The 19,859-nt window shown below is 36.8% G+C and overlaps 1 protein-coding gene across 1 annotated transcript in view; it reads right to left on the bottom strand.

The window, feature by feature from the left end:
- The window catches only part of LOC124020648 (phosphoribosyl pyrophosphate synthase-associated protein 2-like), a 42,120-nt gene extending 33,059 nt beyond the window's left edge, over window positions 1–9,061 (bottom strand). The window contains exon 1 of the mRNA XM_046335888.1: window positions 8,975–9,061. The gene's annotated coding sequence lies outside the window, so the exon portion shown is untranslated. The remainder of the gene's footprint in view (window positions 1–8,974) is intronic.
- Window positions 9,062–19,859: the final 10,798 nt, after the last annotated feature.

Genomic DNA, 19,859 nt, shown 5'->3' on the forward strand with positions numbered 1-19,859 from the left:
AACACATCATAACACATCATAACACATCATAACACATCATAACACAACATAACACATCATAACACAACATAACACATCATAACACAACATAACACATCATAACACAATACATCATAATACATCATAACACATCATAACACATCATAACATAATACATCATAACATAATACATCATAACACATCATAACATAACACATCATAACATAATACATCATAATACATCATAACACATCATAACACATCATAACACATCATAACACAATACATCATAACATAACACATCATAACATAATACATCATAACATAACACATCATAACATAACACATCATAACATAATACATCATAACATAACACATCATAACACATCATAACACAATACATCATAACACATCATAACACAATACATCATAACATAATACATCATAACACATCATAACATAACACATCATAACATAATACATCATAACATAATACATCATAACACATCATAACACATCACAACACATCATAACACAACATAACACATCATAACATATCATAACACATCATAACACAGCACAACATAATACATCATAACACATCATAACATAATACATCATAACACATCATAACATAATACATCATAACACATCATAACATAATACATCATAACACATCATAACATAATACATCATAACATAACACATCATAACATAACACATCATAACACATCATAACATAACACATCATAACATAACACATCATAACACATCATAACACATCATAACATAATACATCATAACATAACACATCATAACATAACACATCATAACACATCATAACATAACACATCATAACATAATACATCATAACACATCATAACACAACATAACACATCATAACACATCATAACATAACACATCATAACACAACATAACACATCATAACACATCATAACATAACACATCATAACATAATACATCATAACACATCATAACACAACATAATACATCATAACACATCATAACATAATACATCATAACACATCATAACATAATACATCATAACATAATACATCATAACATAATACATCATAACACATCATAACACATCATAACATAACACATCATAACATAACACATCATAACATAATACATCATAACATAACACATCATAACATAACACATCATAACACATCATAACATAACACATCATAACATAACACATCATAACACATCATAACACAACATAACACATCATAACACATCATAACATAACACATCATAACACAGCACAACACATCATAACATAATACATCATAACACATCATAACATAATACATCATAACACATCATAACATAATACATCATAACATAACACATCATAACATAACACATCATAACACATCATAACATAACACATCATAACATAACACATCATAACACATCATAACATAACACATCATAACACAGCACAACACATCATAACATAATACATCATAACACATCATAACATAATACATCATAACACATCATAACATAATACATCATAACATAATACATCATAACACATCATAATACATCATAACACATCATAACATAATACATCATAACACAATACATCACAACATAATACATCATAATACATCATAACATAACACATCATAATACATCATAATACATCATAATACATCATAACATAACACATCATAACACATCATAATACATCATAACACAATACATCATAACACAACATAATACATCATAATACATCATAACATAACACATCATAACACATCATAATACATCATAACATAATACATCATAACATAATACATCATAACACAACATAATACATCATAACATAATACATCATAACACAACATAATACATCATAATACATCATAACATAACACATCATAACATAATACATCATAACACATCATAACATAATACATCATAATACATCATAACATAATACATTATAACATAATACATCATAACATAATACATCATAACATAATACATCATAACATAATACATCATAATACATCATAACATAATACATCATAATACATCATAACATAATACATCATAACACATCATAACACATCATAACACATCATAACATAATACATCATAACACATCATAACATAATACATCATAACATAATACATCATAACATAACACATCATAACACATCATAACACATCATAACATAATACATCATAACATAACACATCATAACATAATACATCATAACATAATACATCATAACATAATACATCATAATACATCATAACATATAATACATCATAACACAATACATCATAATACATCATAATACATCATAATACATCATAATACATCATAACATAATACATCATAACACATCATAACACATCATAACATAATACATCATAACACATCATAATACATCATAATACATCATAATACATCATAACACATCATAACATAATACATCATAACACATCATAACATAATACATCATAATACATCATAATACATCATAATACACCATAACACATCATAACATAATACATCATAACATAATACATCATAATACATCATAATACATCATAACATAATACATCATAACATAATACATCATAATACATCATAATACATCATAACATAATACATCATAACATAATACATCATAACATAATACATCATAACACATCATAACATAACACATCATAACATAATACATCATAACACAATACATCATAATACATCATAACACATCATAACACAATACATCATAATACATAATACATCATAACATAATACATCATAACATAATACATCATAACATAATACATCATAATACATCATAACACATCATAACATAATACATCATAACATAATACATCATAATACATCATAATACATCATAACATAATACATCATAACATAATACATCATAATACATCATAACACATCATAACACATCATAACACATCATAACACATCATAACATAATACATCATAACATAATACATCATAACACATCATAACACATCATAACACATCATAACACATCATAACATAATACATCATAACATAATACATCATAACATAATACATCATAATACATCATAACACATCATAACATAATACATCATAATACATCATAACATAATACATCATAATACATCATAACATAATACATCATAACACATCATAACATAACACATCATAATACATCATAACACATCATAACACATCATAACACATCATAACACATCATAACACATCATAATACATCATAACATAATACATCATAACATAATACATCATAACACATCATAACACATCATAATACATCATAATACATCATAACATAATACATCATAACACATCAAAACATAACACATCATAACACATCATAACACATCATAATACATCATAACACATCATAACATAATACATCATAACATAATACATCATAATACATCATAACACATCATAACATAATACATCATAATACATCATAACATAACACATCATAACACATCATAATACATCATAACACATCATAACATAATACATCATAACATAATACATCATAATACATCATAACACATCATAACACATCATAACATAATACATCATAACATAATACATCATAATACATCATAACATAATACATCATAATACATCATAACATAATACATCATAACACATCATAACACATCATAATACATCATAACACATCACAACACATCATAACATAACACATCATAACACATCATAACACATCATAACACATCATAACACATCATAACATAATACATCATAACACAACATAACACATCATAACACATCATAACACAATACATCATAACACATCATAATACATCATAACACATCATAATACATCATAACACATCATAACATAATACATCATAACACAACATAACACATCATAATACATCATAACACAATACATCATAACACATCATAATACATCATAACACATCATAATACATCATAACACATCATAACATAATACATCATAACACAATACATCATAACATAATACATCATAACATAATACATCATAACACAATACATCATAACACAATACATCATAACACATCATAACATAACACATCATAACACATCATAACACATCATAACACATCATAACACATCATAACACATCATAACACAATACATCATAACACATCATAATACATCATAACACATCATAATACATCATAACACATCATAATACATCATAACATAATACATCATAACACAATACATCATAACACATCATAATACAACACAATACATCATAACACAATACATCATAACACAATACATCATAACACATCATAAGACATCATAACACATCATAACACATCATAACACATCATAACACATCATAATACATCATAACATAATACATCATAACACATCATAACATAATACATCATAACACAATACATCATAACACATCATAACATAATACATCATAACACATCATAACACAATACATCATAACACAATACATCATAACACAATACATCATAACACATCATAACATAATACATCATAACATAATACATCACATCATAATACATCATAATACATCACATCATAATACATCATAACACAATACATCATAACACATCATAACATAATACATCATAACACATCATAATACATCACAACACATCATAATACATCATAATACATCATAACACATCATAACATAATACATCATAATACATCATAACACATCATAACATAATACATCATAATACATCATAACATAATACATCATAACATAATACATCATAACATAATACATCATAACATAATACATCATAACATAATACATCATAACACATCATAATACATCATAACATAATACATCATAACATAATACATCATAATACATCATAATACATCATAACATAATACATCATAATACATCATAATACATCATAACACATCATAACATAACACATCATAACATAATACATCATAATACATCATAACATAATACATCATAACATAATACATCATAATACATCATAACATAATACATCATAACATAATACATCATAATACATCATAATACATCATAATACATCATAATACATCATAACATAATACATCATAATACATAATACATCATAACACATCATAACATAATACATCATAACATAATACATCATAACATAATACATCATAACATAACACATCATAACATAATACATCATAACATAATACATCATAACATAATACATCATAACACATCATAACATAATACATCATAACATAATACATCATAATACATCATAACATAATACATCACAACATAATACATCATAACATAATACATCATAACATAATACATCATAATACATTATAACATAATACATCATAACACAATACATCATAACACAATACATCATAACATAATACATCATAACATAATACATCATAACATAATACATCATAACACATCATAACATAATACATCATAACATAATACATCATAACATAATACATCATAACACATCATAACACATCATAACATAATACATCATAACATAATACATCATAACATAATACATCATAACATAATACATCATAACACATCATAACATAATACATCATAATACATAATACAATACATTATAACATAATACATCATAACACATCATAACATAATACATCATAACATAATACATCATAACACATCATAACATAACACATCATAACATAATACATCATAACATAACACATCATAACATAATACATCATAACATAACACATCATAACATAATACATCATAACATAACACATCATAACACATCATAACATAACACATCATAACATAACACATCATATCATAATACATCATATCATAATACATCATAACATAACACATCATAACATAACACATCATAACACATCATAACATAATACATCATAACACATCATAACATAACACATCATAACATAACACATCATATCATAATACATCATAACATAACACATCATAACATAACACATCATAACACATCATAACATAATACATCATAATACATCATAACATAACACATCATAACATAATACATCATAACATAACACATCATAACATAACACATCATAACACATCATAACATAATACATCATAACACATCATAACACATCATAACACATCATAACACATCATAACACATCATAATACATCATAACACATCATAACACAATACATCATAACACATCATAACACATCATAACATAATACATCACATCATAATACATCATAATACATCATAACACATCATAACACATCATAACATAATACATCATAACACATCATAACATAATACATCATAACACATCATAACACATCATAACATAATACATCATAACATAACACATCATAACATAATACATCATAACATAACACATCATAACATAACACATCATAACACATCATAACATAACACATCATAACACATCATAACATAATACATCATAACATAACACATCATAACATAATACATCATAATACATCATAACATAATACATCATAACATACATTTAACATTTAAGTCATTTAGCAGACGCTCTTATCCAGAGTGACTTACAAATTAATACATCATAACATAATACATCATAACATAATACATCATAATACATCATAACATAATACATCATAACATAATACATCATAACATAATACATCATAACATAATACATCATAACATAATACATCATAACATAATACATCATAATACATCATAACATAATACATCATAACATAATACATCATAACATAATACATCATAATACATCATAACATAATACATCATAACATAATACATCATAACATAATACATCATAACATAATACATCATAACATAATACATCATAACATAATACATCATAACATAATACATCATAATACATCATAACATAATACATCATAACATAATACATCATAACATAATACATCATAACATAATACATCATAACATAATACATCATAACACATCATAACATAATACATCATAACATAATACATCATAACATAATACATCATAACATAATACATCATAACATAATACATCATAACATAATACATCATAACACATCATAACATAATACATCATAACATAATACATCATAACATAATACATCATAACACATCATAACATAACACATCATAACATAATACATCATAACATAATACATCATAACATAATACATCATAACATAATACATCATAACATAATACATCATAACATAATACATCATAACACATCATAACATAATACATCATAACATAATACATCATAACACATCATAACATAATACATCATAACATAATACATCATAACATAATACATCATAATACATCATAACATAATACATCATATCATAATACATCATAACATAATACATCATAACATAATACATCATAACACATCATAACATAATACATCATAATACATCATAACATAATACATCATAACACATCATAACATAATACATCATAACACATCATAACATAATACATCATAACATAATACATCATAATACATCATAACATAATACATCATAACATAATACATCATAACATAATACATCATAACATAATACATCATAACATAATACATCATAACACATCATAACATAATACATCATAACATAATACATCATAACATAATACATCATAACATAATACATCATAACACATCATAACATAATACATCATAACATAACACATCATAACATAATACATCATAACATAATACATCATAACACATCATAACATAATACATCATAACATAACACATCATAACATAATACATCATAACATAATACATCATAATACATCATAACATAATACATCATAATACATAATACAATACATTATAACATAATACATCATAACACAATACATCATAACATAATACATCATAACATAATACATCATAATACATAATACAATACATCATAACATAACGCATCATATCATGTTATGTTGTGATGTGTTATGGCATCACACCATAAAGCTAAGAAAACAGAACATACAATATGGTTCAGTATGAAACATAATACATCATAACATAATACACCATAACATAATACATCATAACATAATACATCATAACACATCATAACATAATACATCATAACATAATACATCATAACACAATACATCATAACATAATACATCATAACATAATACATCATAACATAATACATCATAACATAATACATCATAACATAATACAATACATCATAACATAATACATCATAACATAATACACCATAACATAATACATCATAACATAATACATCATAATACATCATAACATAATACATCATAATACATAATACAATACATCATAACATAACACATCATAATACACCATAACATAATACATCATAACATAATACATCATAACATAATACATCATAACATAATACATCATAATACATAATACAATACATTATAACATAACGCATCATAATACACCATAACATAATACATCATAACATAATACATCATAACATAATACACCATAACATAATACATCATAACATAATACATCATAATACATAATACAATACATTATAACATAACGCATCATATCATGTTATGTTGTGATGTGTTATGGCATCACACCATAAAGCTAAGAAAACAGAACATACAATATGGTTCAGTATGAAAGCAATGAAGGACTCATCATCCACATAATAACGGCCTGTAAAACAGAGACACCATTATAAACGGTATTCAGTATTCATGCGTTCCTCTCCTGACTCCCGGATGCGCTCAGCGCGCCGTCTGCTGATGAGCGGACGGACGCACAGATTTAGTTTTGCGCTCAGTCTCGGTAAACACAACAACATATACAACGTTTAAAAACCACACCACAAAAAAAAAACACAACATTGAAACGTCACAGGCGGACCTGCTGTACCCACCAGTTTGTGTTTGTAGTGTAAACGCGTTGTATGATGTCGGATGATTTCGCAGTTTGTAAACGTCTCAACATGTTCCTCCAAGCCCGGTCTACTGAGTATGATGGACAAGGCGTGTCGGCCAATCACAGACCAGGAATCCCGACGGATAAAAAATGTTCACCCAAACCCTCGTGTTGATCGGAGAGGGAAGACGTCATCACGTCTACATTGAATTTGAATTTGATTCTGAATATTTATTACATCCCCCCCAAAAACGATTTTGCTAGGTGTTTGGTCGGGTGTGTTCAGGTTACACACAGACTTGAGAAGACTAGATTCCAAGTTGATCAGATTTGTGGTGCTAGGGGTTATAATATTTCTGGAAGAAAAAAGCGATAGTAGCGTCCAGCACGCACATACTATCTCTACACCTTTAACGTAGTCAACGTGTCGCTATGATAACTTTTTTTTTTAAAACTTTTCATTTGTTTTTTTTGAAAGGTTACAAACAGCCTTTATCCCTCAGCGCGGCAGAGATCAGGACAGAGAGCATGCTCCTAGGTCAACCACTAGAGGTCACTGCTGTCTCTGTTTTTACCAGACAGACCCATCCTGCCAAGGCAGCAGCTACTCTTCCTGGGGTTTATTATGGATCCCCGTTAGTTCCTGTCAAGGCAGCAGCTACTCTTCCTGGGGTTTATTATGGATCCCCACCAGTTCCTGTCAGTTCTTCCTGGGGTCAAGTTCCTGCAAGGCAGCTACTCTTCCTGGGGTTTATTATGGATCCCCATTAGTTCCTGCCAAGGCAGCAGCTACTCTTCCTGGGGTTTATTATGGATCCCCATTAGTTCCTGCCAAGGCAGCAGCTACTCTTCCTGGGGTTTATTATGGATCCCCATTAGGCAAGGCAGCAGCTACTCTTCCTGGGGTTTATTATGGATCCCCATTAGTTCCTGCCAAGGCAGCAGCTACTCTTCCTGGGGTTTATTATGGATCCCCATTAGTTCCTGCCAAGGCAGATGCTACTCTTCCTGGGGTTTATTATGGATCCCCATTAGTTCCTGCCAAGGCAGCAGCTACTCTTCCTGGGGTTTATTATGGATCCCCATTAGTTCCTGCCAAGGCAGCAGCTACTCTTCCTGGGGTTTATTATGGATCCCCATTAGTTCCTGCCAAGGCAGCAGCTACTCTTCCTGGGGTTTATTATGGATACCCATTAGTTCCTGCCAAGGCAGCAACTACTCTTCCTGGGCTTTATTATGCTACTCTTCCTTCCTGGGGTTTATTATGGATCCCCATTAGTTCCTGCCAAGGCGGCAGGGGTTTATTATGGATCAGCTGCCACTACTTCCTGGGGTTTATTATGGATCCCCATTAGTTCCTGCCAAGGCAGCAGCTACTCTTCCTGGGGTTTATTATGGATCCCCATTAGTTCCTGCCAAGGCAGCAGCTACTCTTCCTGGGGTTTATTATGGATCCCCATTAGTTCCTGCCAAGGCAGCAGCTACTCTTCCTGGGGTTTATTATGGATCTCCATTAGTTCCTGCCAAGGCAGCAGCTACTCTTCCTGGGGTTTATTATGGATCCCCATTAGTTCCTGCCAAGGCAGATGCTACTCTTCCTGGGGGTTTATGCTACCTCTTCCTGGGGTTTATTATGGATCCCCGTTAATTCCTGCTAAGGCGGCAGCTACTCTTCCTGGGGTCCAGTTTATACAACAGGACAGGAGACAGACATGGGACAGGGCTGAACACTATCTACCCTACACAACATTATGCTTGATGATGATATATTTTATATAATTAAGCAATAATGCACGAGAAGGTGTGGTATACGGCCAATATACCACGGCTAAGGGCTGTTCTTATGCACGACGCAACACGGAGTGCCTGGATACAGCCCTTAACTGTGGTATATTGGTCCATATACCACAAACCCCAGAGGTGCCTTATTGCCATTATAATCTGGTTACCAATGTAATTAGAGCAGTAAAAATACATGTTATGTCAAACCCGTGGTATACAGTCTGATATTAACACGGCTGTCAGCCAATCAGCATTCAGGGCTCAAACCACCCAGTTTATGATGTGCCATTAAATCATTGGGGGATTGGAGTGAAATCAGCGACCTCTTGTCCAACTAGAACCATCTCAGTTTGTTGTGTCGCCATCCTGCTAACGTTGTCTTATTCATCACGGCACCAGCTGTGCTGTGTGTGTGTGTGTGTGTGTGTGTGTGTGTGTGTGTGTGTGTGTGTGTGTGTGTGTGTGTGTGTGTGTGTGTGTGTGTGTGTGTGTGTGTGTGTGTGTGTGTGTGTGTGTGTGTGTGTGTGTGTGTGTGTGTGTGTGTGTGTGTGTGTGTGTGTGTGTGTCACATATGTGTTGTATACAGACACTGAGAGTGTAATCGAGCACCAGACTGGCCCTTCCTACCTACTAATCTAACAGCAGGTCAGATATCAGCCTGGAGAGACCTTCCTACCTACTATTCTAACAGCAGGTCAGATATCAGTCTGGAGAGACTGGCCCTTCCTACCTACTAATCTAACAGCAGGTCAGATATCAGTCTGGAGAGACTGGACCTTCCTACCCACTAATCTAACAGCAGGTCAGATATCAGTCTGGAGAGACCTTCCTACCTACTAATCTAACAGCAGGTCAGATATCAGTCTGGAGAGACCTTCCTACCCACTATTCTAACAGCAGGTCAGATATCAGTCTGGAGAGACCTTCCTACCCACTATTCTAACAGCAGGTCAGATATCAGTCTGGAGAGACTGGCCTTCCTACCCACTAATCTAACAGCAGGTCAGATATCAGTCTGGAGAGACCTTCCTACCTACTATTCTAACAGCAGGTCAGATATCAGTCTGGAGAGACTGGACCTTCCTACCCACTATTCTAACAGCAGGTCAGATATCAGTCTGGAGAGACCTTCCTACCTACTAATCTAACAGCAGGTCAGATATCAGTCTGGAGAGACTGGACCTTCCTACCCACTAATCTAACAGCAGGTCAGATATCAGTCTGGAGAGACTGGCCCTTCCTACCTACTAATCTAACAGCAGGTCAGATATCAGTCTGGAGAGACCTTCCTACCCACTAATCTAACAGCAGGTCAGATATCAGTCTGGAGAGACTGGACCTTCCTACCCACTAATCTAACAGCAGGTCAGATATCAGTCTGGAGAGACCTTCCTACCTACTATTCTAACAGCAGGTCAGATATCAGTCTGGAGAGACTGGACCTTCCTACCCACTATTCTAACAGCAGGTCAGATATCAGTCTGGAGAGACTGGCCCTTCCTACCTACTAATCTAACAGCAGGTCAGATATCAGTCTGGAGAGACCTTCCTACCCACTAATCTAACAGCAGGTCAGATATCAGTCTGGAGAGACCTTCCTACCACTAATCTAACAGCAGGTCAGATATCAGTCTGGAGAGACTGGACCTTCCTACCCACTAATCTAACAGCAGGTCAGATATCAGTCTGGAGAGACTGGCCCTTCCTACCCACTAATCTAACAGCAGGTCAGATATCAGTCTGGAGACCCTGGTTCTTCCTACCACTAATCTAACAGCAGGTCAGATATCAGTCTGGAGAGACCTTCCTACACACTAATCTAACAGCAGGTCAGATATCAGTCTGGAGAGACTGGCCCTTCCTACCCACTAATCTAAATCGCCCTCCAGGTATCCCTCAGTTCATACAATAAGCTAATGCCTTCATAAGCTCATTCCTGAGGACATCACCTCTACACAGTTCTGGGCGATACATCATAACCTAATACCACATAATACTAATACACTCATAACATCCTCTCTGCCTCCTTCTTAACCACATCTCTAACCTCTTTGATACATCTAATAACATAATACCATCCCCTACTACAAGGCAGGCAATACATCTAACATAATACATCTTTACATAGATGCTGTTCTTAACTAATCTAACATTGCAATACATCATAAAGTAATCCACCACTAATCCATTACATCATCTAATCCAACATAACATAATCATCATAACACCTTCGCTACATCATAACTAATACCATAACACTCATAATACATCATAACTCTTCCCTCCGCTAATACCTTCTAACCACCTATCTAACATGATACATCTAACCCATCCTAATCCTCCCTAACATAATACTATCACAACTCTCATAACCCTAATACCTCCAGGCCGGCTCGGTCCTCCCCTCCCGCTCCGTGGCTCATATGACATCATAACATGCGAGCATCACAGAACAGGGCTAACATAATGCAGCATCAAATGGAGGAACATAATGCAACATAATACCTCATCCTCATAACTCCCTCCTCATCTAACATTTTCCTCCTCTGTCTCATCAAAGCCACTTTCTACCACATAAATACCAAACATAATGCCTCATAACCCTAAAGCTCATTGCCACCTAATCCTCCCTCCTGAATCCTCATAACATAATACATCCTCCCATCTACATCAGATGACTTCATAATACATTTTAAAAGAAGGTCATAACATCCGATCCTAACGTTTGCTAAGTCAAACGACACCGCTAATTCTGCTCACACTGCCCTACCCTATGCTCTGACCTCTTTCTCCCCTAACTCTCCAGATGAAATAATACATCATCATAATACATCCGGCCGCCCAACAACATGCATAATGACCCTATCCCCTCCTAACTCTTCTAACCATTTCCGGAGACCTTCTCCCTTACCTCACCTCGCATCATCAACTCATCATGACATAATACATCCCTTCCGTCTTCAAGAGAGCGAGAGTTGCACCCCTTCTGAAAAAATACATCATAACATCCCTCCGATGTCAACAATTACAGACCAGTATCCCTTCTTTCTTTTCTCTCCAAAACATCTTAACGTGCCGTCCTAACATAATACCATCTAACACATCTCTAACTGAATGACCTTCTTAATCCAAATCATCAGGTTTCAAGACAGTCATTCAACTGAGACTACTCATAACATCCTCTGTATCACGGAGGCATCCGCACTAATAACAGCTAACTCTCATCTCCTCTGCTCTCATCCTTCTAGATCTATCATCTAACTTCGATACTCATAACCATCAGATCCATCATCTCCACCCTCAATCCAGTCATCTAACGGCATCATATCATGCTTATTGCATCCTACCTGACAGGTCAGCTCCTACCAGGTGGCGTGGCGAGAATCTGTCAATCAACGCGCTCTCACCACTGGTGTCCCCAGGGCTCTGTTCTTGGCCCTCTCCTATTCTCGCTATACACCAAGTCACTTGGCTCTGTCATAACCTCACATGGTCTCTCTTATCATTGCTATGCAGACGACACACAATTAATCTTCTCCTTTCCCCCTTCTGATGACCAGGTGGCACGCACCTTCCTAAACGAATATCAACATCTCTGCATGTCTGGCAGACATATCAGTGTATGATGTCGGATCACCACCTCAATGCTGAACCTCGGCAAGACGGTCTGCTCTTCCTCCCGGGGAAGGACTGCCCGTTCCATGATCTCGCCATCACGGTAACAACTCCACTGTGTCCTCCTCCCAGAGCGCCAAGAACCTTGGTGTGATCCTGGACAACACCCTGTCTGTTCTCAACTAACATCAAGGCGGTGGCCCGTTCCTGTAGGTTCATGCTCTACAACATCCGCAGAGTACGACCCTGCCTCACACAGGAAGCGGTGCAGGTCCTAATCCAGGCACTTGTCATCTCCCGTCTGGATTACTGCAACAGCAGCTGTTGGCTGGGCTCCTGCCTGTGCCATTAAACCCCTTCAACTCATCCAGAACGCCGCAGCCCGTCTGGTGTTCAACCTTCCCAAGTTCTCTCACGTCACCCCGCTCCTCCGTTCTCTCCACTGGCTTCCAGTTGAAGCAGCTCGCATCTTGAGAAGACAGTCAACAGAGTTCCGCTACAAGACCATGGTGCTTGCCTACGGAGCTGTGAGGGGAACGGCACCTCAGTACCTCCAGGCTCTGATCAGGCCCTACACCCAAACAAGGGCAGCGTTCATCCACCTCTGGCCTGCTCGAGATCCCTACCACTGAGGAAGTACAGCTCCCGCTCAGCCCAGTCAAAACTGAGGTCACTGCCCTGGCCCCCAATGTTTGGAACAAACTCCCTCACGACGCCAGGACAGCAGTCAATCACTCTTCCTGACACCTTTACCTCTTTAAGGAATACCTAGGATAGGTTAAGTAATCCCTCTCACCCCACCCCCTAAGTTTTAGATGCACTTTGTTAAGTGACTGTCCCACTGGATGTCATAAGGTGAATGCACCAATTTGTAAGTCGCTCTGGATAAGAGCGTCTGCTAAATGACTTAAATGTAAATGTAAATGTAATCTAACAGCAGGTCAGATATCAGTCTGGAGAGACTGGACCTTCCTACCCACTAATCTAACAGCAGGTCAGATATCAGTCTGGAGAGACCTTCCTACCCACTAATCTAACAGCAGGTCAGATATCAGTCTGGAGAGACTGGACCTTCCTACCCACTAATCTAACAGCAGGTCAGATATCAGTCTGGAGAGACCTTCCTACCCACTAATCTAACAGCAGGTCAGATATCAGTCTGGAGAGACCTTCCTACCCACTAATCTAACAGCAGGTCAGATATCAGTCTGGAGAGACCTTCCTACCCACTAATCCAACAGCAGGTCAGATATCAGTCTGGAGAGACCTTCCTACCCACTAATCTAACAGCAGGTCAGATATCAGTCTGGAGAGACTGCTACCTTCCTACCCATAATCTAACAGCAGGTCAGATATCAGTCTGGAGAGACCTTCCTACCCACTAATCTAACAGCAGGTCAGATATCAGTCTGGAGAGACTGGCCCTTCCTACCCACTAATCTAACAGAAGGTCAGATATCAGTCTGGAGAGACCTTCCTACCCACTAATCTAACAGCAGGCCAGATATCAGTCTGGAGAGACCTTCCTACCCACTATTCTAACAGCAGGTCAGATATCAGTCTGGAGAGACCTTCCTACCCACTAATCTAACAGCAGGTCAGATATCAGTCTGGAGAGACTGGACCTTCCTACCCACTAATCTAACAGCAGGTCAGATATCAGTCTGGAGAGACCTTCCTACCCACTAATCTAACAGCAGGTCAGATATCAGTCTGGAGAGACTGGCCCTTCCTACCCACTAATCTAACAGAAGGTCAGATATCAGTCTGGAGAGACCTTCCTACCCACTAATCTAACAGCAGGCCAGATATCAGTCTGGAGAGACCTTCCTACCCACTATTCTAACAGCAGGTCAGATATCAGTCTGGAGAGACCTTCCTACCCACTAATCTAACAGCAGGTCAGATATCAGTCTGGAGAGACTGGCCCTTCCTACCCACTAATCTAACAGCAGGTCAGATATCAGTCTGGAGAGACCTTCCTACCTACTATTCTAACAGCAGGTCAGATATCAGTCTGGAGAGACTGGACCTTCCTACCCACTATTCTAACAGCAGGTCAGATATCAGTCTGGAGAGACCTTCCTACCTACTAATCTAACAGCAGGTCAGATATCAGTCTGGAGAGACTGGCCCTTCCTACCCACTAATCTAACAGCAGGTCAGATATCAGTCTGGAGAGACCTTCCTACCCACTAATCTAACAGCAGGCCAGATATCAGTCTGGAGAGACCTTCCTACCCACTATTCTAACAGCAGGTCAGATATCAGTCTGGAGAGACCTTCCTACCCACTAATCTAACAGCAGGTCAGATATCAGTCTGGAGAGACTGGCCCTTCCTACCCACTAATCTAACAGCAGGTCAGATATCAGTCTGGAGAGACCTTCCTACCTACTATTCTAACAGCAGGTCAGATATCAGTCTGGAGAGACTGGCCCTTCCTACACACTAATCTAACAGCAGGTCAGATATCAGTCTGGAGAGACCTTCCTACCTACTAATCTAACAGCAGGTCAGATATCAGTCTGGAGAGACTGGCCCTTCCTACCTACTAATCTAACAGCAGGTCAGATATCAGTCTGGAGAGACCTTCCTACCTACTAATCTAACAGCAGTTCAGATATCAGTCTGGAGAGACTGGCCCTTCCTACCTACTAATCTAACAGCAGGTCAGATATCAGTCTGGAGAGACCTTCCTACCCACTAATCTAACAGCAGGTCAGATATCAGTCTGGAGAGACCTTCCTACACACTAATCTAACAGCAGGTCAGATATCAGTCTGGAGAGACTGGACCTTCCTACCCACTAATCTAACAGCAGGTCAGATATCAGTCTGGAGAGACTGGCCCTTCCTACCCACTAATCTAACAGCAGGTCAGATATCAGTCTGGAGAGACCTTCCTACCCACTAATCTAACAGCAGGTCAGATATCAGTCTGGAGAGACCTTCCTACACACTAATCTAACAGCAGGTCAGATATCAGTCTGGAGAGACTGGCCCTTCCTACCCACTAATCTAACAGCAGGTCAGATATCAGTCTGGAGAGACTGGACCTTCCTACCTACTAATCTAACAGCAGGTCAGATATCAGCCTGGAGAGACCTTCCTACCTACTATTCTAACAGCAGGTCAGATGTCAGTCTGGAGAGACTGGACCTTCCTACCTACTAATCTAACAGCAGGTCAGATATCAGCCTGGAGAGACCTTCCTACCTACTAATCTAACAGCAGGTCAGATATCAGTCTGGAGAGACTGGCCCTTCCTACCTACTATTCTAACAGCAGGTCAGATGTCAGTCTGGAGAGACCTTCCTACACACTAATCTAACAGCAGGTCAGATATCAGTCTGGAGAGACTGGCCCTTCCTACCCACTAATCTAACAGCAGGTCAGATATCAGTCTGGAGAGACCTTCCTACCCACTAATCTAACAGCAGGTCAGATATCAGTCTGGAGAGACCTTCCTACACACTAATCTAACAGCAGGTCAGATATCAGTCTGGAGAGACTGGCCCTTCCTACCCACTAATCTAACAGCAGGTCAGATATCAGTCTGGAGAGACTGGACCTTCCTACCCACTAATCTAACAGCAGGTCAGATATCAGTCTGGAGAGACCTTCCTACCCACTAATCTAACAGCAGGTCAGATATCAGTCTGGAGAGACTGGACCTTCCTACCCACTAATCTAACAGCAGGTCAGATATCAGTCTGGAGAGACCTTCCTACCCACTAATCTAACAGCAGGTCAGATATCAGTCTGGAGAGACCTTCCTACCCACTAATCTAACAGCAGGTCAGATATCAGTCTGGAGAGACCTTCCTACCCACTAATCCAACAGCAGGTCAGATATCAGTCTGGAGAGACCTTCCTACCCCTACTAATCTAACAGCAGGTCAGATATCAGTCTGGAGAGACTGGCCCTTCCTACCCACTAATCTAACAGCAGGTCAGATATCAGTCTGGAGAGACCTTCCTACCCACTAATCTAACAGCAGGTCAGATATCAGTCTGGAGAGACTGGCCCTTCCTACCCACTAATCTAACAGAAGGTCAGATATCAGTCTGGAGAGACCTTCCTACCCACTAATCTAACAGCAGGCCAGATATCAGTCTGGAGAGACCTTCCTACCCACTATTCTAACAGCAGGTCAGATATCAGTCTGGAGAGACCTTCCTACCCACTAATCTAACAGCAGGTCAGATATCAGTCTGGAGAGACTGGCCCTTCCTACCCACTAATCTAACAGCAGGTCAGATATCAGTCTGGAGAGACCTTCCTACCCACTAATCTAACAGCAGGTCAGATATCAGTCTGGAGAGACTGGCCCTTCCTACCCACTAATCTAACAGAAGGTCAGATATCAGTCTGGAGAGACCTTCCTACCCACTAATCTAACAGCAGGCCAGATATCAGTCTGGAGAGACCTTCCTACCCACTATTCTAACAGCAGGTCAGATATCAGTCTGGAGAGACCTTCCTACCCACTAATCTAACAGCAGGTCAGATATCAGTCTGGAGAGACTGGCCCTTCCTACCCACTAATCTAACAGCAGGTCAGATATCAGTCTGGAGAGACCTTCCTACCTACTATTCTAACAGCAGGTCAGATATCAGTCTGGAGAGACTGGCCCTTCCTACCCACTAATCTAACAGCAGGTCAGATATCAGTCTGGAGAGACCTTCCTACCTACTAATCTAACAGCAGGCCAGATATCAGTCTGGAGAGACTGGCCCTTCCTACCCACTAATCTAACAGAAGGTCAGATATCAGTCTGGAGAGACCTTCCTACCCACTAATCTAACAGCAGGCCAGATATCAGTCTGGAGAGACCTTCCTACCCACTATTCTAACAGCAGGTCAGATATCAGTCTGGAGAGACCTTCCTACCCACTAATCTAACAGCAGGTCAGATATCAGTCTGGAGAGACTGGCCCTTCCTACCCACTAATCTAACAGCAGGTCAGATATCAGTCTGGAGAGACCTTCCTACCTACTATTCTAACAGCAGGTCAGATATCAGTCTGGAGAGACTGGCCCTTCCTACACACTAATCTAACAGCAGGTCAGATATCAGTCTGGAGAGACCTTCCTACCTACTAATCTAACAGCAGGCCAGATATCAGTCTGGAGAGACTGGCCCTTCCTACCTACTAATCTAACAGCAGGTCAGATATCAGTCTGGAGAGACCTTCCTACCTACTAATCTAACAGCAGTTCAGATATCAGTCTGGAGAGACTGGCCCTTCCTACCTACTAATCTAACAGCAGGTCAGATATCAGTCTGGAGAGACCTTCCTACCCACTAATCTAACAGCAGGTCAGATATCAGTCTGGAGAGACCTTCCTACACACTAATCTAACAGCAGGTCAGATATCAGTCTGGAGAGACTGGACCTTCCTACCCACTAATCTAACAGCAGGTCAGATATCAGTCTGGAGAGACTGGCCCTTCCTACCCACTAATCTAACAGCAGGTC

Source organism: Oncorhynchus gorbuscha, unplaced genomic scaffold (assembly GCF_021184085.1).
Source record: "Oncorhynchus gorbuscha isolate QuinsamMale2020 ecotype Even-year unplaced genomic scaffold, OgorEven_v1.0 Un_scaffold_872, whole genome shotgun sequence".
Lineage (NCBI taxonomy): Eukaryota > Metazoa > Chordata > Actinopteri > Salmoniformes > Salmonidae > Oncorhynchus > Oncorhynchus gorbuscha.